We start from the raw sequence: 21,849 nt of genomic DNA, 5'->3' as shown, positions 1-21,849 counted from the left end.
AAAGCAAAGCTCCCTGCAGCAACGTAGCAAAAAAAATTGACAGGCCAGAAAATAAAAACGAAGAAGGATTTTAGAGAAACTCTAAAGCAAAGCTCCCTGCAGCAACGTAGCAAAAAAAATTGACAGGCCAGAAAATAAAAACGAAGAAGGATTTTAGAGAAACTCTAAAGCAAAGCTCCCTGCAGCAACGTACCAAAAAAAATTGACAGGCCAGAAAATAAAAACAACTAAGGATTTTAGAGAAACTCTAAAGCAAAGCTCCCTGCAGCAACGTAGTAATAAAAATTGAAAAGCAAGAAAATAAAAACGAAGAAGGATTTTAGAGAAACTCTAAAGCAAAGATCCCTGCAGCAACGTAGCAAAAAAAATTGAAAAGCAAGAAAAAAAAAACGAAGAAGGATTTTAGAGAAACTCTAAAGCAAAGCTCCCTGCAGCAACGTAGCAAAAAAAATTGAAAAGCAAGAAAATAAAAACGAAGAAGGATTTTAGAGAAACTCTAAAGCAAAGCTCCCTGCAGCAACGTAGCAAAAAAAATTGAAAAGCAAGAAAAAAAAAACGAAGAAGGATTTTAGAGAAACTCTAAAGGAAAGCTCCCTGCAGCAACGTAGCAAAAAAAATTGAAAAGCAAGAAAATAAAAACGAAGAAGGATTTTAGAGAAACTCTAAAGCAAAGCTCCCTGCAGCAACGTAGCAAAAAAAATTGACAAGCCAGAAAATAAAAACAACTAAGGATTTTAGAGAAACTCTAAAGCAAAGCTCCCTGCAGCAACGTAGTAATAAAAATTGAAAAGCAAGAAAATAAAAACGAAGAAGGATTTTAGAGAAACTCTAAAGCAAAGCTCCCTGCAGCAACGTAGCAAAAAAAATTGAAAAGCAAGAAAAAAAAAACGAAGAAGGATTTTAGAGAAACTCTAAAGCAAAGCTCCCTGCAGCAACGTAGCAAAAAAAATTGAAAAGCAAGAAAATAAAAACGAAGAAGGATTTTAGAGAAACTCTAAAGCAAAGCTCCCTGCAGCAACGTAGCAAAAAAATTGAAAAGCAAGAAAAAAAAACGAAGAAGGATTTTAGAGAAACTCTAAAGCAAAGCTCCCTGCAGCAACGTAGCAAAAAAATTGAAAAGCAAGAAAAAAAAAACGAAGAAGGATTTTAGAGAAACTCTAAAGCAAAGCTCCCTGCAGCAACGTAGCAAAAAAAATTGACAGGCCAGAAAATAAAAACAACTAAGGATTTTAGAGAAACTCTAAAGCAAAGCTCCCTGCAGCAACGTAGCAAAAAAAATTGAAAAGCAAGAAAATAAAAACGAAGAAGGATTTTAGAGAAACTCTAAAGCAAAGCTCCCTGCAGCAACGTAGTAATAAAAATTGACGAGCCAGAAAATAAAAACGAGGAAGGATTTTAGAGAAACTCTAAAGCAAAGCTCCCTGCAGCAACGTAGCAAAAAAAATTGACAAGCCAGAAAATAAAAACAACTAAGGATTTTAGAGAAACTCTAAAGCAAAGCTCCCTGCAGCAACGTAGCAATAAAAATTGACAGGCCAGAAAATAAAAACAACTAAGGATTTTAGAGAAACTCTAAAGCAAAGCTCCCTGCAGCAACGTAGTAATAAAAATTGACGAGCCAGAAAATAAAAACGAGGAAGGATTTTAGAGAAACTCTAAAGCAAAGCTCCCTGCAGCAACGTAGCAAAAAAAATTGACAGGCCAGAAAATAAAAACAACTAAGGATTTTAGAGAAACTCTAAAGCAAAGCTCCCTGCAGCAACGTAGTAATAAAAATTGACGAGCCAGAAAATAAAAACGAGGAAGGATTTTAGAGAAACTCTAAAGCAAAGCTCCCTGCAGCAACGTAGCAAAAAAAATTGACAGGCCAGAAAATAAAAACAACTAAGGATTTTAGAGAAACTCTAAAGCAAAGCTCCCTGCAGCAACGTAGTAATAAAAATTGACGAGCCAGAAAATAAAAACGAGGAAGGATTTTAGAGAAACTCTAAAGCAAAGCTCCCTGCAGCAACGTAGCAATAAAAATTGACAGGCCAGAAAATAAAAACGAGGAAGGATTTTAGAGAAACTCTAAAGCAAAGCTCCCTGCAGCAACGTAGCAATAAAAATTGACAGGCCAAAAAATAAAAACGAGGAAGGATTTTAGAGAAACTCTAAAGCAAAGCTCCCTGCAGCAACGTAGTAATAAAAATTGACAAGCCAGGAAATAAAAACGAGGAAGGATTTTAGAGAAACTCTAAAGCAAAGCTCCCTGCAGCAACGTAGCGATAAAAATTGACAGGCCAGAAAATAAAAACAACGAAGGATTTTAGAGAAACTCTAAAGCAAAGCTCCCTGCAGCAACGTAGTAATAAAAATTGACAAGCCAGAAAATAAAAACGAGGAACGATTTTAGAGAAACTCTAAAGCAAAGCTCCCTGCAGCAACGCAGTAATAAAAATTGACAAGCGAGAAAATAAAAACGAGGAAGGATTTTAGAGAAACTCTAAAGCAAAGCTCCCTGCAGCAACGTAGCAATAAAAATTGACAGGCCAGAAAATGAAAACAATGAAGATTTTTAGAGAAACTCTAAAGCAAAGTTTTCTACAGCAACGCAGAAATAAAAATTGAAAAACCAAAGCAATAAAATCAACGAAGGCTTTAAGAGAAACTCTAAAGCAAAGCTCCCTGCAGCAACGTTGTAATAAAAATTGAAAATGCAAAATAATAAAATCAATGAAGGTTTTTAGAGAAACTCTAAAGCAAAGCTCCTTACAACAACTTTGCAATGAAAATTGACAGGCAAAAAAATAAAATCAAGGAAGATTTTTAAAGAAACTCTTAAGCAACACTCCTTACAGCAATGTAGCGATGAAAGTGATAGGTAAGAATATATTATCAACAAAGATTTTTAGAGAAACTCTAAAGCAAAGCTCCCTGCAGCAGCGTAGCAATAAAAATTGACAGGCCAGAAAATAAAAACAACGAAGGATTTTAGAGAAACTCTAAAGCAAAGTTCCCTGCAGCAACGTAGCAATAAAAATTGACCGGCCAGAAAATAAAAACAACGAAGGATTTTAGAGAAACTCTAAAGCAAAGTTCCCTGCGGCAACGTAGCAATAAAAATTGACAGGCCAGAAAATAAAAACAAAGAAGGATTTTAGAGAAACTCTAAAGCAAAGTTCCCTGCAGCAACGTAGCAATAAAAATTGACAGGCCAGAAAATAAAAACAACGAAGGATTTTAGAGAAACTCTAAAGCAAAGCTCCCTGCAGCAACGTAGAAATAAAAATTGACAAGCCAGAAAATAAAAACGAGGAAGGATTTTAGAGAAACTCTAAAGCAAAGCTCCCTGCAGCAACGCAGTAATAAAAATTTACAAGCGAGAAAAAAAAACGAGGAAGGATTTTAGAGAAACTCTAAAGCAAAGCTCCCTGCAGCAACGTAGCAATAAAAATTGACAGGCCAGAAAATAAAAACAACGAAGGATTTTAGAGAATCTCTTAAGCAAAGTTCCCTGCAGCAACGTAGCAATAAAAATTGACAGGCCAGAAAATAAAAACAACGAAGGATTTTAGAGAAACTCTAAAGCAAAGTTCCCTGCAGCAACTTTGTAATAAAAATTGACAGGCAAGAAAATAAAAACAACGAAGGATTGTAGAGAAACTCTAAAGCAAAGTTCCCTGCAGCAACGCAGTAATAAAAATTGACAGGCAAGAAAATAAAAACAGCGAAGGATTTTAGAGAAACTCTAAAGCAAAGTTTTCTACAGCAACGCAGCAATAAAAATTGAAAAACCAAAGCAATAAAATCAACGAAGGCTTTAAGAGAAACTCTAAAGCAAAGCTCCCTGCAGCAACGTAGTAATAAAAATTGAAAATGCAAAATAATAAAATCAATGAAGGTTTTTAGAGAATCTCTTAAGCAAAGCTCCCTGCAGCAACGTAGTAATAAAAATTGAAAATGCAAAAAAATAAAATCAAGGAAGATTTTTAAAGAAACTCTTAAGCAACACTCCTTACAGCAATGTAGCGAAGAAAGTGATAGGTAAGAATATATTATGAACAAAGATTTTTAGAGAAACTCTAAAGCAAAGCTCCCTGCAGCAGCGTAGCAATAAAAATTGACAGGCCAGAAAATAAAAACAACGAAGGATTTTAGAGAAACTCTAAAGCAAAGTTCCCTGCAGCAACGTAGCAATAAAAATTGACAGGCAAGAAAATAAAAACAACGAAGGATTTTAGAGAAATTCTAAAGCAAAGTTCCCTGCGGAAACGTAGCAATAAAAATTGACAGGCCAGAAAATAAAAACAACGAAGGATTTTAGAGAAACTCTAAAGCAAAGTTCCCTGCAGCAACTTTGTAATAAAAATTGACAGGCAAGAAAATAAAAACAGCGAAGGATTTTAGAGAATCTCTAAAGCAAAGTTCCCTGCGGAAACGTAGCAATAAAAATTGACAGGCCAGAAAATAAAAACAACGAAGGATTTTAGAGAAACTCTAAAGCAAAGTTCCCTGCAGCAACTTTGTAATAAAAATTGACAGGCAAGAAAATAAAAACAGCGAAGGATTTTAGAGAATCTCTAAAGCAAAGTTCCCTGCGGCAACGTAGCAATAAAAATTGACAGGCCAGAAAATAAAAACAACGAAGGATTTTAGAGAATCTCTTAAGCAAAGTTCCCTGCAGCAACGTAGCAATAAAAATTGACAGGCCAGAAAATAAAAACAACGAAGGAGTTTAGAGAAACTCTAAAGCAAAGTTCCCTGCGGCAACGTAGCAATAAAAATTGACAGGCCAGAAAATAAAAACAACAAAGGATTTTAGAGAAACTCTAAAGCAAAGTTCCCTGCAGCAACTTTGTAATAAAAATTGACAGGCAAGAAAATAAAAACAGCGAAGGATTTTAGAGAATCTCTAAAGCAAAACTCCCTACAGCAACTTTACAATAAAAATTGACAGGCAACAAAATAGAAACAGCGAAGGATTTTAGAGAAACTCTAAAGCAACACTCCTTACAGCAACTTTGCAATAAAAATTGACAGGCAAGAAAATAAAAACAGCGAAGGATTTTAGAGAATCTCTAAAGCAAAACTCCCTACAGCAACTTTACAATAAAAATTGACAGGCAACAAAATAGAAACAACGAAGGATTTTAGAGAAACTCTAAAGCAAAGCTCCCTGCAGCAACGTAGTAATAAAAATTGAAAAGCAAGAAAATAAAAACGAGGAAGGATTTTAGAGAAACTCTAAAGCAAAGCTCCCTGCAGCAACTTTGTAATAAAAATTGACAGGCAAGAAAATAAAAACAGCGAAGGATTTTAGAGAATCTCTAAAGCAAAACTCCCTACAGCAACTTTACAATAAAAATTGACAGGCAACAAAATAGAAACAGCGAAGGATTTTAGAGAAACTCTAAAGCAACACTCCTTACAGCAACTTTGCAATAAAAATTGACAGGCAACAAAATAGAAACAACGAAGGATTTTAGAGAAACTCTAAAGCAAAGCTCCCTGCAGCAACGTAGTAATAAAAATTGAAAAGCAAGAAAATAAAAACGAGGAAGGATTTTAGAGAAACTCTAAAGCAAAGCTCCCTGCAGCAACGTAGCAAAAAAAATTGACAGGCCAGAAAATAAAAACAACGAAGGATTTTAGAGAAACTCTAAAGCAAAGTTCCCTGCAGCAACGTAGCAATAAAAATTGACAGGCCAGAAAATAAAAACAACGAAGGATTTTAGAGAAACTCTAAAGCAAAGTTCCCTGCAGCAACGTAGTAATAAAAATTGACAAGCCAGAAAATAAAAACGAGGAAGGATTTTAGAGAAACTCTAAAGCAAAGCTCCCTGCAGCAACGCAGTAATAAAAATCTACAAGCGAGAAAAAAAAACGAGGAAGGATTTTAGAGAATCTCTAAAGCAAAACTCCCTACAGCAACTTTACAATAAAAATTGACAGGCAACAAAATAGAAACAGCGAAGGATTTTAGAGAAACTCTAAAGCAACACTCCTTACAGCAACTTTGCAATAAAAATTGACAGGCAAGAAATTAAAAACAGCGAAGGATTTTAGAGAATCTCTAAAGCAAAACTCCTTACAGCAACTTTACAATAAAAATTGACAGGCAACAAAATAGAAACAACGAAGGATTTTAGAGAAACATTAAAGCAAAGCTCCCTGCAGCAACCTAGCAAAAAAAATAGACAGGCCAGAAAATAAAAACAACTAAGGATTTTAGAGAAACTCTAAAGCAAAGCTCCCTGCAGCAACGTAGCAAAAAAAATTGACAGGCCAGAAAATAAAAACAACTAAGGATTTTAGAGAAACTCTAAAGCAAAGCTCCCTGCAGCAACGTAGTAATAAAAATTGACAAGCCAGGAAATAAAAACGAGGAAGGATTTTAGAGAAACTCTAAAGCAAAGCTCCCTGCAGCAACGTAGCAATAAAAATTGACAGGCCAGAAAATAAAAACAACGAAGGATTTTAGAGAAACTCTAAAGCAAAGCTCCCTGCAGCAACGTAGTAATAAAAATTGACAAGCCAGAAAATAAAAACGAGGAACGATTTTAGAGAAACTCTAAAGCAAAGCTCCCTGCAGCAACGCAGTAATAAAAATTGACAAGCGAGAAAATAAAAACGAGGAAGGATTTTAGAGAAACTCTAAAGCAAAGCTCCCTGCAGCAACGTAGCAATAAAAATTGACAGGCCAGAAAATGAAAACAACGAAGATTTTTAGAGAAACTCTAAAGCAAAGCTCCCTGCAGCAACGTAGTAATAAAAATTGACAAGCCAGAAAATAAAAACGAGGAACGATTTTAGAGAAACTCTAAAGCAAAGCTCCCTGCAGCAACGCAGTAATAAAAATTGACAAGCGAGAAAATAAAAACGAGGAAGGATTTTAGAGAAACTCTAAAGCAAAGCTCCCTGCAGCAACGTAGCAATAAAAATTGACAGGCCAGAAAATGAAAACAATGAAGATTTTTAGAGAAACTCTAAAGCAAAGTTTTCTACAGCAACGCAGAAATAAAAATTGAAAAACCAAAGCAATAAAATCAACGAAGGCTTTAAGAGAAACTCTAAAGCAAAGCTCCCTGCAGCAACGTTGTAATAAAAATTGAAAATGCAAAATAATAAAATCAATGAAGGTTTTTAGAGAAACTCTAAAGCAAAGCTCCTTACAACAACTTTGCAATGAAAATTGACAGGCAAAAAAATAAAATCAAGGAAGATTTTTAAAGAAACTCTTAAGCAACACTCCTTACAGCAATGTAGCGATGAAAGTGATAGGTAAGAATATATTATCAACAAAGATTTTTAGAGAAACTCTAAAGCAAAGCTCCCTGCAGCAGCGTAGCAATAAAAATTGACAGGCCAGAAAATAAAAACAACGAAGGATTTTAGAGAAACTCTAAAGCAAAGTTCCCTGCAGCAACGTAGCAATAAAAATTGACCGGCCAGAAAATAAAAACAACGAAGGATTTTAGAGAAACTCTAAAGCAAAGTTCCCTGCGGCAACGTAGCAATAAAAATTGACAGGCCAGAAAATAAAAACAAAGAAGGATTTTAGAGAAACTCTAAAGCAAAGTTCCCTGCAGCAACGTAGCAATAAAAATTGACAGGCCAGAAAATAAAAACAACGAAGGATTTTAGAGAAACTCTAAAGCAAAGCTCCCTGCAGCAACGTAGAAATAAAAATTGACAAGCCAGAAAATAAAAACGAGGAAGGATTTTAGAGAAACTCTAAAGCAAAGCTCCCTGCAGCAACGCAGTAATAAAAATTTACAAGCGAGAAAAAAAAACGAGGAAGGATTTTAGAGAAACTCTAAAGCAAAGCTCCCTGCAGCAACGTAGCAATAAAAATTGACAGGCCAGAAAATAAAAACAACGAAGGATTTTAGAGAATCTCTTAAGCAAAGTTCCCTGCAGCAACGTAGCAATAAAAATTGACAGGCCAGAAAATAAAAACAACGAAGGATTTTAGAGAAACTCTAAAGCAAAGTTCCCTGCAGCAACTTTGTAATAAAAATTGACAGGCAAGAAAATAAAAACAACGAAGGATTGTAGAGAAACTCTAAAGCAAAGTTCCCTGCAGCAACGCAGTAATAAAAATTGACAGGCAAGAAAATAAAAACAGCGAAGGATTTTAGAGAAACTCTAAAGCAAAGTTTTCTACAGCAACGCAGCAATAAAAATTGAAAAACCAAAGCAATAAAATCAACGAAGGCTTTAAGAGAAACTCTAAAGCAAAGCTCCCTGCAGCAACGTAGTAATAAAAATTGAAAATGCAAAATAATAAAATCAATGAAGGTTTTTAGAGAATCTCTTAAGCAAAGCTCCCTGCAGCAACGTAGTAATAAAAATTGAAAATGCAAAAAAATAAAATCAAGGAAGATTTTTAAAGAAACTCTTAAGCAACACTCCTTACAGCAATGTAGCGAAGAAAGTGATAGGTAAGAATATATTATGAACAAAGATTTTTAGAGAAACTCTAAAGCAAAGCTCCCTGCAGCAGCGTAGCAATAAAAATTGACAGGCCAGAAAATAAAAACAACGAAGGATTTTAGAGAAACTCTAAAGCAAAGTTCCCTGCAGCAACGTAGCAATAAAAATTGACAGGCAAGAAAATAAAAACAACGAAGGATTTTAGAGAAATTCTAAAGCAAAGTTCCCTGCGGAAACGTAGCAATAAAAATTGACAGGCCAGAAAATAAAAACAACGAAGGATTTTAGAGAAACTCTAAAGCAAAGTTCCCTGCAGCAACTTTGTAATAAAAATTGACAGGCAAGAAAATAAAAACAGCGAAGGATTTTAGAGAATCTCTAAAGCAAAGTTCCCTGCGGAAACGTAGCAATAAAAATTGACAGGCCAGAAAATAAAAACAACGAAGGATTTTAGAGAAACTCTAAAGCAAAGTTCCCTGCAGCAACTTTGTAATAAAAATTGACAGGCAAGAAAATAAAAACAGCGAAGGATTTTAGAGAATCTCTAAAGCAAAGTTCCCTGCGGCAACGTAGCAATAAAAATTGACAGGCCAGAAAATAAAAACAACGAAGGATTTTAGAGAATCTCTTAAGCAAAGTTCCCTGCAGCAACGTAGCAATAAAAATTGACAGGCCAGAAAATAAAAACAACGAAGGAGTTTAGAGAAACTCTAAAGCAAAGTTCCCTGCGGCAACGTAGCAATAAAAATTGACAGGCCAGAAAATAAAAACAACAAAGGATTTTAGAGAAACTCTAAAGCAAAGTTCCCTGCAGCAACTTTGTAATAAAAATTGACAGGCAAGAAAATAAAAACAGCGAAGGATTTTAGAGAATCTCTAAAGCAAAACTCCCTACAGCAACTTTACAATAAAAATTGACAGGCAACAAAATAGAAACAGCGAAGGATTTTAGAGAAACTCTAAAGCAACACTCCTTACAGCAACTTTGCAATAAAAATTGACAGGCAAGAAAATAAAAACAGCGAAGGATTTTAGAGAATCTCTAAAGCAAAACTCCCTACAGCAACTTTACAATAAAAATTGACAGGCAACAAAATAGAAACAACGAAGGATTTTAGAGAAACTCTAAAGCAAAGCTCCCTGCAGCAACGTAGTAATAAAAATTGAAAAGCAAGAAAATAAAAACGAGGAAGGATTTTAGAGAAACTCTAAAGCAAAGCTCCCTGCAGCAACTTTGTAATAAAAATTGACAGGCAAGAAAATAAAAACAGCGAAGGATTTTAGAGAATCTCTAAAGCAAAACTCCCTACAGCAACTTTACAATAAAAATTGACAGGCAACAAAATAGAAACAGCGAAGGATTTTAGAGAAACTCTAAAGCAACACTCCTTACAGCAACTTTGCAATAAAAATTGACAGGCAACAAAATAGAAACAACGAAGGATTTTAGAGAAACTCTAAAGCAAAGCTCCCTGCAGCAACGTAGTAATAAAAATTGAAAAGCAAGAAAATAAAAACGAGGAAGGATTTTAGAGAAACTCTAAAGCAAAGCTCCCTGCAGCAACGTAGCAAAAAAAATTGACAGGCCAGAAAATAAAAACAACGAAGGATTTTAGAGAAACTCTAAAGCAAAGTTCCCTGCAGCAACGTAGCAATAAAAATTGACAGGCCAGAAAATAAAAACAACGAAGGATTTTAGAGAAACTCTAAAGCAAAGTTCCCTGCAGCAACGTAGTAATAAAAATTGACAAGCCAGAAAATAAAAACGAGGAAGGATTTTAGAGAAACTCTAAAGCAAAGCTCCCTGCAGCAACGCAGTAATAAAAATCTACAAGCGAGAAAAAAAAACGAGGAAGGATTTTAGAGAATCTCTAAAGCAAAACTCCCTACAGCAACTTTACAATAAAAATTGACAGGCAACAAAATAGAAACAGCGAAGGATTTTAGAGAAACTCTAAAGCAACACTCCTTACAGCAACTTTGCAATAAAAATTGACAGGCAAGAAATTAAAAACAGCGAAGGATTTTAGAGAATCTCTAAAGCAAAACTCCTTACAGCAACTTTACAATAAAAATTGACAGGCAACAAAATAGAAACAACGAAGGATTTTAGAGAAACATTAAAGCAAAGCTCCCTGCAGCAACCTAGCAAAAAAAATAGACAGGCCAGAAAATAAAAACAACTAAGGATTTTAGAGAAACTCTAAAGCAAAGCTCCCTGCAGCAACGTAGCAAAAAAAATTGACAGGCCAGAAAATAAAAACAACTAAGGATTTTAGAGAAACTCTAAAGCAAAGCTCCCTGCAGCAACGTAGTAATAAAAATTGACAAGCCAGGAAATAAAAACGAGGAAGGATTTTAGAGAAACTCTAAAGCAAAGCTCCCTGCAGCAACGTAGCAATAAAAATTGACAGGCCAGAAAATAAAAACAACGAAGGATTTTAGAGAAACTCTAAAGCAAAGCTCCCTGCAGCAACGTAGTAATAAAAATTGACAAGCCAGAAAATAAAAACGAGGAACGATTTTAGAGAAACTCTAAAGCAAAGCTCCCTGCAGCAACGCAGTAATAAAAATTGACAAGCGAGAAAATAAAAACGAGGAAGGATTTTAGAGAAACTCTAAAGCAAAGCTCCCTGCAGCAACGTAGCAATAAAAATTGACAGGCCAGAAAATGAAAACAACGAAGATTTTTAGAGAAACTCTAAAGCAAAGTTTTCTACAGCAACGCAGAAATAAAAATTAAAAAACCAAAGCAATAAAATCAACGAAGGCTTTAAGAGAAACTCTAAAGCAAAGCTCCCTGCAGCAACATAGTAATAAAAATTGAAAATGCAAAATAATAAAATCAATGAAGGTTTTTAGAGAAACTCTAAAGCAAAGCTCCTTACAACAACTTTGCAATAAAAATTGACAGGCAAAAAAATAAAATCAAGGAAGATTTTTAAAGAAACTCTTAAGCAACACTCCTTACAGCAATGTAGCGATGAAAGTGATAGGTAAGAATATATTATCAACAAAGATTTTTAGAGAAACTCTAAAGCAAAGCTCCCTGCAGCAGCGTAGCAATAAAAATTGACAGGCCAGAAAATAAAAACAACGAAGGATTTTAGAGAAACTCTAAAGCAAAGTTCCCTGCAGCAACGTAGCAATAAAAATTGACCGGCCAGAAAATAAAAACAACGAAGGATTTTAGAGAAACTCTAAAGCAAAGTTCCCTGCGGCAACGTAGCAATAAAAATTGACAGGCCAGAAAATAAAAACAACGAAGGATTTTAGAGAAACTCTAAAGCAAAGTTCCCTGCAGCAACGTAGCAACAAAAATTGACAGGCCAGAAAATAAAAACAACGAAGGATTTTAGAGAAACTCTAAAGCAAAGCTCCCTGCAGCAACGTAGTAATAAAAATTGACAAGCCAGAAAATAAAAACGAGGAAGGATTTTAGAGAAACTCTAAAGCAAAGCTCCCTGCAGCAACGCAGTAATAAAAATTTACAAGCGAGAAAAAAAAAACGAGGAAGGATTTTAGAGAAACTCTAAAGCAAAGTTCCCTGCAGCAACGTAGCAATAAAAATTGACAGGCCAGAAAATAAAAACAACGAAGGATTTTAGAGAAACTCTAAAGCAAAGTTCCCTGCGGAAACGTAGCAATAAAAATTGACAGGCCAGAAAATAAAAACAACGAAGGATTTTAGAGAAACTCTAAAGCAAAGTTCCCTGCAGCAACTTTGTAATAAAAATTGACAGGCAAGAAAATAAAAACAGCGAAGGATTTTAGAGAATCTCTAAAGCAAAGTTCCCTGCGGCAACGTAGCAATAAAAATTGACAGGCCAGAAAATAAAAACAACGAAGGATTTTAGAGAATCTCTTAAGCAAAGTTCCCTGCGGCAACGTAGCAATAAAAATTGACAGGCCAGAAAATAAAAACAGCGAAGGATTTTAGAGAATCTCTAAAGCAAAGTTCCCTGCGGCAACGTAGCAATAAAAATTGACAGGCCAGAAAATAAAAACAACGAAGGATTTTAGAGAAACTCTAAAGCAAAGTTCCCTGCGGCAACGTAGCAATAAAAATTGACAGGCCAGAAAATAAAAACAACAAAGGATTTTAGAGAAACTCTAAAGCAAAGTTCCCTGCAGCAACTTTGTAATAAAAATTGACAGGCAAGAAAATAAAAACAGCGAAGGATTTTAGAGAATCTCTAAAGCAAAACTCCCTACAGCAACTTTACAATAAAAATTGACAGGCAACAAAATAGAAACAGCGAAGGATTTTAGAGAAACTCTAAAGCAACACTCCTTACAGCAACTTTGCAATAAAAATTGACAGGCAAGAAAATAAAAACAGCGAAGGATTTTAGAGAATCTCTAAAGCAAAACTCCCTACAGCAACTTTACAATAAAAATTGACAGGCAACAAAATAGAAACAACGAAGGATTTTAGAGAAACTCTAAAGCAACACTCCTTACAGCAATTTTACAATAAAAATTGACAGGCAAGAAAATAGAAACAACGAAGGATTTTAGAGAAACTCTAAAGCAAAACTCTTTACAGCAACTTTGCAATAGAAATTGACATGGCAGAAAATAGAAACAACGAAGGATTTTAGAGAAACTCTAAAGCAACACTCCTTACAGCAACTTTACAATAAAAATTGACAGGCAACAAAATAGAAACAACGAAGGATTTTAGAGAAACTCTAAAGCAAAACTCCTTACAGCAACTTTACAATAAAAATTGACAGGCAACAAAATAGAAACAACGAAGGATTTTAGAGAAACTCTAGAGCAAAGCTGCTTACAGCAACGTAGCTACCAGCAGTAAGTTAGAATTGAAAATTCATGCGGAAGGACACAGAAATACAAACGTTTTTCGAGACTTTTTTTACAAAGCTAAGAGCAGTAAGAGACTTTTCAACAAAGCAATGTATAGTAAGTCATAAATTGATTTTAATTCAGAAGGAAAAATATATTTTGAAATACAATGCTAATTTGAAAATAAAAATTTTCCTAAGAAAATATAAGGTCTGCACTTCAGAATAAAAGCACAAGGATCCACGCTATTTAAATTTGTAAGTTTGGAATTTGAAGGAACGGCAACCGACATACCTGCCAAAGCCATCAACCTTTTTACGGAGTTTCAGTCCAAATCCCATTCATATCCAGTCTCTAGGTCTTCATAGCATCAACTGGCTACATTGGTGAAGCTTTGAAGAGGATTTTGTGAGCCCTAGGATTTTAACCAAGAAAAATAACATTGGAAGTAGTTGAAAAAATATTTCAATTAAGTTTAAGAAAATTAAAGTTTCTGAACTTTTGTCCAAGAGAACAAAGTCCAGAGCTAAAAGGAAGAACTGAAGGACCAAAGAAACCAAACAGTTTATGAATAAAAGAGTTCTGGAGAACGTTATCAAGAAAGTCTGAAATTAAAGAGTCATTTAAATCAAAATATCGACACCCTAGATGGCTTTTACATTGTTAACATTTTTTCAAAGTTCTAGAAAGCAAAAAAAATTGTTTTCAAAACCAAGTTGGCAAAAAATTGATATTGGTTGGAAGGAGCTGAGAGAGGAGGTTTTCTTATGAAAGGGTAGTATCGTTGCTAAGAGGATATCTTCAAAATGCTCGCAAATGCAGCATTAGTAAAGGTAATGTCATGGTAATTAAAAGTAATATATAATGTTTTGCATTGGAATTTAATCATTGGCATCACATTACAGCTTTAGTTTGGAAGAATTCGGAGGAAATTAAACAAGTGAGGATATTGTCCTAAATTTTTCCTAAACTCTCAATATTTAAGTGATATCCTTAAAACCCACAAAACAATATGCAGCTGTGTCCTACATCAAGCTACGTATGAAGCAGATCAGAACTGGGGGAGGCAAAATAAGAAAGCCACACAAACACGCCCTTTATCAGAGGCCACACCCAAAAATTAAGTAAAGAATTAGTTGATAGATAATCTGCAGACGGACTGAAAGTTCTGTAATGTATTCATTTTGTGGGTTAATGCATACATATTAATGTCAGTATCTTATGGGAAAAGAAATTTTATGATTGAAATTAGATTAAGGGCAATCTCGGCCTCGATATCTATTAAAAAAATAGAGGAAGAAATTTTTTGCAAGCAATTCAAGACTGTCTACTCTTGATCTGATGTCGAACTGAATAGGGAACTGCCAAAAATTAAAACTTTTTGATGAACATCGATTCAGAAGAACATTTAAATGTAGAATGAACCATAAACATTAAAAATAAAGGGCAGCAACGTAGCCATTCTTGAATGGTGCAGGGAAAAAGGTATGAAACAGCGAGTGTATGATGAAGGGAGAGGATTCATTTTGAGGACCAAGCTTTCTGAATTGTATGAATACCATAACTAAAATAAGAGTGAATATAAAGTCATAATTGTCGTTTCAACTTGAAAAAGTTCCTTGGACCATTATGCTCTCATGAATCACTGCTGACATAGGCTCACATAATGAATCACTGCTTTAATCACACATAATCCGATATCCATCTTTGCTATGCTTTAAAGAGCAAAATCTTTTTAAGGCTAAGTCTACAAAGGAAAATTACCGAACATTTTGGCAAAATATATTCAGTTAAAAGATGAATCAATCAAATCATTCTGGCAACAAAGAAAAGGAGGTTCTTCAAACAAAAAAATTAACATTCTTTTAGAAACAGTGACTAAATTGAGAGCATTAATCAAGCAAGATTCAAAACAATATAGAAAAGTAAACATGATATTGGTGTCTTTAGATTGCAGAATCTTTTTGAAGAAAGTGAAGAATGGTAAGCATGAATTGCAAAGCATCTGATTTCTTGCAGCAGTGCAAGGAGGGCTGTTTCTAACATCAAGAAGGCATTTATTTAAAGTAAATTATATTCAACTTTGGTTGAAACAACATATGATACACTGCAAAAAAGTCTTGTTTATTGATAGCTCTTTTAGTTTGCTACATAATTTAAAATACTTTTTAAAATACTTGATTTGAAAGGTAGATTACAACCTTGTAAGAAATTATATTGCTTAGCAAAATGCTGTATCATAATTAAATATCTGATTTTTGGTTGCAAAGTTTTTCTATCAAGACAAAACACCACAGAAGTCAAAGCAGAATGCAAATATCTATGACTCTACATTGAACAAATTTATATTAATTTATATAATATAAAGATTATCAAAATTTTAGTATATAGTCTTTCACAAACTGGTGTTGATTTTTATTAGTTTCAGTGCTTTGTTTAAAAACATTTTGTTGATGCCTTTGGTTTTTTTGCTCAAAATTTCTTGTAATGGTTATTGACCTTTACATTTAAAGTCTGATTCACTTTAACATTCATATCCAAATAAAATTTCATGTACTAAAGTATAATTAGAAAACTGTTGTGTTTATTCTTAAAAAAGAAAAATGAGATAATGACTTTTGAAATCATCTTACATTGAGCTGCAATCCTTCAGAGCAGATTAAATGCTGGTCAAATGAAATTCTATCAGAGCTTTTTTCATGAGAGATGTTATAGAATTTGAAGTTATTAAGGGTTCTTATTTTCTTTCAACTGTATTATTCAAATTCAGGTGTTAAGTCATGATATTAAGCCTTAACTTGCTGCTTTGATGTCTTTGGAAATAATAGTGAAGTTGTAGTTAGGTTTTCTTTGATGAAAGTTGTTACAGAGAGTGTTAGTAAGTGTTTCAGATAGGGCTTCTTGTTATTTAATGTATGCTCTTGCCAGGCTGTTCCCTTCTCCTGTCCCTCTCTTTCTTCTGGTTTAAAGTAAAGTGTGTTTCTTCAAATCCTCTATAATTTTACCTCATAGGGGTTTGGGCTTATTAACATAACAGTTTAACATAACATGATAAAGATAAAGAAAATGGTGGAAGATTTGTGCCCCCACAAGACCCCCCTGCTCCGCAATGCACGAGTCTTGTCATCAAATTAGCAAATATAATTGGTTATTAAAAGTTTCCGCGTTTTCTGCTTTTTCGATTTTCACCCTCGTTCAAAATCGAAAACGCGGAAAACGCGGAATTCTCATTCCTGTAAAAATAAGGTCTTATATCTTAATTATTGCAAGAGCCCTGTTGCTTTGTTTATGTATTTCCATTTCAGAAGCTTTAAGCAAAATTTCACTTTCCCGCGTGTTCCGCGTTTTCCGCGTTTTCGACCTGGCCATAGTATGCTCATTGAAATGCTACTGAATCACTCAAAGACGACGTCAGACTCTTGTCTTTCTTCTTGCATTTGCTAATACAAATAATATCCATTTATAAAGTACGGATTAACTGTATACCATCTACGTTTTTGATAAAAAAGCTACCTGCGGGACATTATTCATAGCAAAGTTATTATGCTAACTACATCCATACCAGGCCCTTTTTTATTGTTTTTGTAGGAATGTTGCGAAATATCGGCCTATTGGTTTGAGGAAGGATAGAAGCAGTTGTGGACTCTCTACATAGCAAGATTTCATTCCAAATTGAAAATACGACCCTCCTCAACCCAAAAGACAACAAAAGCAATTGTTCGGTATTTGGACAGTCAAAGAACTTGACTGAAGTACTGGAGTAGCCAAATAGAATTAACTTAATCACAGAGTAATTAACGATACAAATTTCCTGTGACGTTGTTTTGACTGAGGAACAACAACTAGTAATGAACTCTCGAGAATTTCAGCTATTTACTCTGTTTTCAAACAACTAATTGGCAGATGTGATTCTTGTAAATCACTACGAGGACCATAAAAATCTGTGTATAATCCACACTTTTCTAATCATTGTAGTTTTTATTTTCTATGGAGTAGCCCCAACTCAATCCACTGTTTCCCTGTAAGCAAAATGATCTAGTGAAAAAAGAAATGGAAGAGTAGCCCTTTGAACGATGGAATCATTATCGCGGGGGGGGGGGGGGGTTGGAAGGGGCATTCATCTTGGTATTTGGAAAATTTACTTCGAAAATTGGAATTTTTGGCATTGGAAAAAGGAAAGAAAAATATGAAAATTTTTTTTGCGGTACAGAATTTAAAAATGGCTTTAAAAAAAGCAAACATTTTACGACATACTAAAAGGTTTTTCGTCTGACACTCCTCAGAGCAAAAACGTCAGAATAAGGTTCCGAAAGAACATGGTGGAAAATATATACCCAGTTGTGGATCGAAATAGGCCAATCAGAAAAACGCAAGCACAAGACCGGTATAGTTGACCAATCAGTGCAGCGAGCCTAAAGAAAAATTACCAATGGAGTCCAAGAGAGAAAACGAACTCCTTTTGTCTACACAATGGCGGTTTTTTCGTTTTTTTGTAGATTGACTCCAAAACTGCTAGATGGAAGGACGACCGGGCTCTGCCAATTATCCGAAACATGTCGTCATTATAGAGTTTTGAACAATCTGGGTTGTCTAAAAGATGTTGACCAATGGCAGAAAAATAGCTAAGAATAAAAATAATTTCTTTCACTGCCTTGAAAATAAAACTGGTTTCGCGGATCTGGAAAATATCTGGAAAATATTACGTTTTGCTTATCAATAAATTAAAAACACTGGGCTTTTTTTCCGTTGATTTTCTTGCAAATCTAATTATCTTGATTAATTACATACTTCTCCACGGATTTATCTAAAGGCTAATACTAATAATACTCGGTGAAGGTTATTGGCAGGTTTTGTGATTAAAATTAAAATGTAAAGTATCTAGCTTTAGTGTTTTATAGTATTCAATCGGAAATAAATGGCTGGAAATAAATATATAAATTCCACGAGCTGTTGCCTTGCTTTGCATTACTCCCGAAAAATTCAGTGCTACTTCAAATACCTTATCGTAGTTACTAAAAAAATGCACTTCTAAGTTTTGCTTTATGAAATTTTGCAAGTCGTCATGACCTTTTCTGTTGCCTTCTAGTAAAATAACTGTTTATATATTTGCTCGTATTGCCTGAAAGAAATCAATTTATAAAGGTTAATAATTGATGAGTCATTATATTTAAATTTTGTCTGATCAAAAAATTTGTTTGTCTATAAGGATGTTAAGCATATATAAAGGGCAGCCCTGCTAAATCCTATAGAATAGAATAATATATTATTTGAAAATAAGAAAAGAGTGCTCTCTTGTCTGTCTGTATCAACACCGACCTTATATTATGCTAGCTATTTATGAGTGGAATGTTAACCGCTTGGATACTAATATGTTTACCAGTAAAAAGACTCGAGAAAAGGACGTAACGATAAAAGACTAAAATAGCAACAAATTTATATACAACAACGAATTTTAGAGAATGCAAAGATAGCGACCAACGATGACTTAAATTCAAGAGATAGAAAGGAAAAGAGAAAGTGCAAAACTGAGTGAAGGATGGAACGGTTATCAAATGAACCATCGTATAAAAAAACTCGAGAAAAAGGGCACAACAAAAAAAGGCTCTAAAGTAACAAAAAATGTATATTTAACAACGAATTTTAGAGAAAGAGTTGCAAAGATGACGAGTAATGATATCTTAAATTCAAAAGTTAGAAAAAAAGATAAATTGGAAAATGAGTGGATGATAGGAGGGCTATAAACTGAACCATTTTATAAAAAAACTCGTGAAACGGGGCGCAATGAAAAAAGGCTCTAAAATAACAAAAAATGTATATTAAAAAACGAATTTTGGAGAATGAGTTGCAAAGATGACGAGTAATGATATCTTAAATTGAAAAGATAGAAAGGAAAAGATTAATTGGAAAAGGAGTGGATGATAGCAGGGTTATAAACTGAACCATCTTATAAAAAAACTCGAGAAACGGGGCACAACGAAAAAAGGCTCTTAAATAACAAAAAATGTATAATAAAAAACGAATGTCAGAGAATAAGTTACAAAGATGACGAGCAATGATATTTTAAATTCAAGAGATAGAAAGAAAAGGAGTAAGTGCAAAAAGGAGTAGATGATGAGAAGGTTTTTGCCACCCCGAGAATTTTTCTTTCGATTTTTAATGAAGTTTGTTGTCCTGTTCATATGATTGCCATGACAATTTGATTGAAACAGGGTGAAAAATTCTCTATTCAGGTCTCTAATTATCTATTTAGGACTTAGAAAGGTGTCTGTCGCTCAAAAAATCTGAAAAGAAATGTTACTGAAACGTCTCCATGCAACAGGACTGGGAAGTTTGACACCCCTACCCCCACGGTCCTGGCTGCGGGCTTGTGGGGTCTTATCTTTCAGTGAATTTCAAAAATTTTCCACCCATTTTGATAAAAAGCAAAAGTAAAAAGGAAATGCACTTTTCTAGCAATGGTATACGAACAAACATTTTAAGAAGAGGATGTAACAGTAATAAAAAACTACTGAATGAATGTTCTTTGGCCCTCAGATCTTTCCTTTCTAATTTTGGATAAGTTCCCCGGCTCTCTGAATACTTATCGCATATTCCCTGTACCCCTGAGCGACCCTCCAAATGGAGGAATCTACTATTTCGCGATTAAGTTTCTAATCAAAAGATATATTCCTCTTTCAAAAATGTTTCATTTTTAGAAACTTTGGTTGGCATCGTAAAGATGGATAATTTGAATAGTAAACATTTAGGCCTAGATATGAACACAAAATACTTTATAAAATAATACCTATTCTTTACTAAACGTACCTTTTGATGTATTGGACCATCTTCATTTGCCTTTACAGCTTTTCGTGCACGAAATAATTCCCTACTTGATATCTCTCTCGTTCTCGATTCCACGAAAAAATTTTGGAAGCCATTTTTCTAACAGCATTGGCCTTATAGGGCATGATGGGAAGGCAAGGGCTCCTCCGTAAAGGAAACCAAAGGGTATCAGATATGTACCGTAAATTCTCGTATTAGCCCTCTGGGGGCTTATTTTTTTATATTTTTGGATAGGGGCTTAATCGAGTGGGGCTTATACGAAGGGGGGCTTATAAAATTATTGTAGACATTAAAAAGACATTATTAAAAGACCTCGTTTATTTTAGTAGAAATTTCTTTATTACCACCAAAAGTATGAATTTATTGTGATGGTAAAGCAAATGGCAAAAATTATCAAATTGAGTGGTCCATTTTGAGGATTTACGGTAGCAGTGGGAGCTTTTTCGAGGAGGGAGCTTATTGACAATTTGTAGTTCTAGGGTTGGGCTTATTCGAGAGGGGGGGGGGTTTCGAGGAGGGCAATTCGAGGATTTACGGTTTGTAAGATGCGAAGGTTATTAATTGCGGCACACGTAATGAATATGTGAGGAAATCACAATTGGAATTCGAAAGTGTGAAATCTTTGAAATTGATCCTTTAAACAAATGCTGTATCTGTTCTGTTAGGTAGATTATTTTTCAGCCCTATTCGAAACTAGAACCGTGGAAAATGAAAGGTCAATGGCCGAATGTAGATTTTTTACCCTATATTGTCATGGTCGGAACTTAAGAGCCCTTTTCTTCAAAGGAATGAAATGAAAACTGGATTTTGTATTTAGGTACGTTGCTATTGTTCAATGGTTTTCTGTGTAATAAATATGTAAATATTGTCATGGTCAAAGCTTAAAAGCCTGTTAAGTGGGTGTAACTCTTCATTTTGACGAGTACCGTAAAGGATTTCATTTTGAATGTGGCAATTGGGGTGGTTACAGTTATAACAAAAGCAGCGTAGCCAGGATGGTAGATTGGGGGGCAAAGGGAGTTGGGCAAGGGAAAAATGGGGGTCTACATCCTTTGGAACGCCAGGAATGCTCTTTTTCAAAGAGACTTTTGCAATTGGGGTAGGGCATCCTCACCCTCTTGCCTCCCCGCGTTGTGCTACTGATGATAAGATGTAGAATGGTAAAACATTGACTATAGCAGTTAAGAGTCACACATCCATGAATCTGCATCTACCATTTGATAGCAACATTTTTCAACAAGATGCTGTCAGTAAGAAGAAGGTGGCAAATATACTGTTTGTGCACTGATAAATGCAGAAGTCATTGCGTTTGACCAAAGTCAGTAAGTAGGGCGTTTTGCAAGAGCAGATCCCTTCTTTTAGGGGAAGATTTTAGAAGTTTCCTTGCTAAGAGCGATTTTAGAATTACGGGAAAGCCAGTGAGCCTTGGCGAGGAAGAGTGAATGCAGGTAAATCTGATGCCAATTTATTTGGAGATATATTACGATAATTTTCTGTAGAGAGAGACGAGATTACAGTGAAATTGAGGATGAACTACTGACATGCGCAGGTCATATTTAATTAGACACAGCAGTTGAAAACCTGCAGCAATTCATCTTGTTTTGTGAAAACAGCACAGAAACGCGAGAAATGGTAGATAAAGTAAATTCAAGTGAACAGACAGTTTTATCAAAACTCTTTTTAGCATAAGGTCTCAAATGGTTTCAAACTTCATTCTCCATACCCGATTGAAGTTCTTCAACATGAAATTTACGCAGGAGAACATTTTCTCAATTATGTTACCAGGTGTATGATCCAATA

The 21,849-nt window shown here is 34.7% G+C and overlaps 1 long non-coding RNA gene across 1 annotated transcript in view; it reads right to left on the bottom strand.

The window, feature by feature from the left end:
- Positions 1-20,416, bottom strand: part of LOC135689969 (uncharacterized) — a 32,932-nt gene extending 12,516 nt beyond the window's left edge. The window contains exons 1-2 of the long non-coding RNA XR_010516569.2: positions 20,032-20,416; positions 13,522-13,642 (exon numbers count right to left, since the gene is read on the bottom strand). This is a non-coding gene — a long non-coding RNA (uncharacterized LOC135689969). The remainder of the gene's footprint in view (positions 1-13,521; positions 13,643-20,031) is intronic.
- Between the last annotated feature and the right edge of the window lie 1,433 nt (positions 20,417-21,849).

This window comes from Rhopilema esculentum, chromosome 5, assembly GCF_057945365.1.
Source record: "Rhopilema esculentum isolate cy_ngs chromosome 5, ASM5794536v1, whole genome shotgun sequence".
NCBI classification, from domain to species: Eukaryota; Metazoa; Cnidaria; class Scyphozoa; order Rhizostomeae; family Rhizostomatidae; genus Rhopilema; species Rhopilema esculentum.
This window is presented reverse-complemented; position numbering and strand designations above follow the sequence as displayed.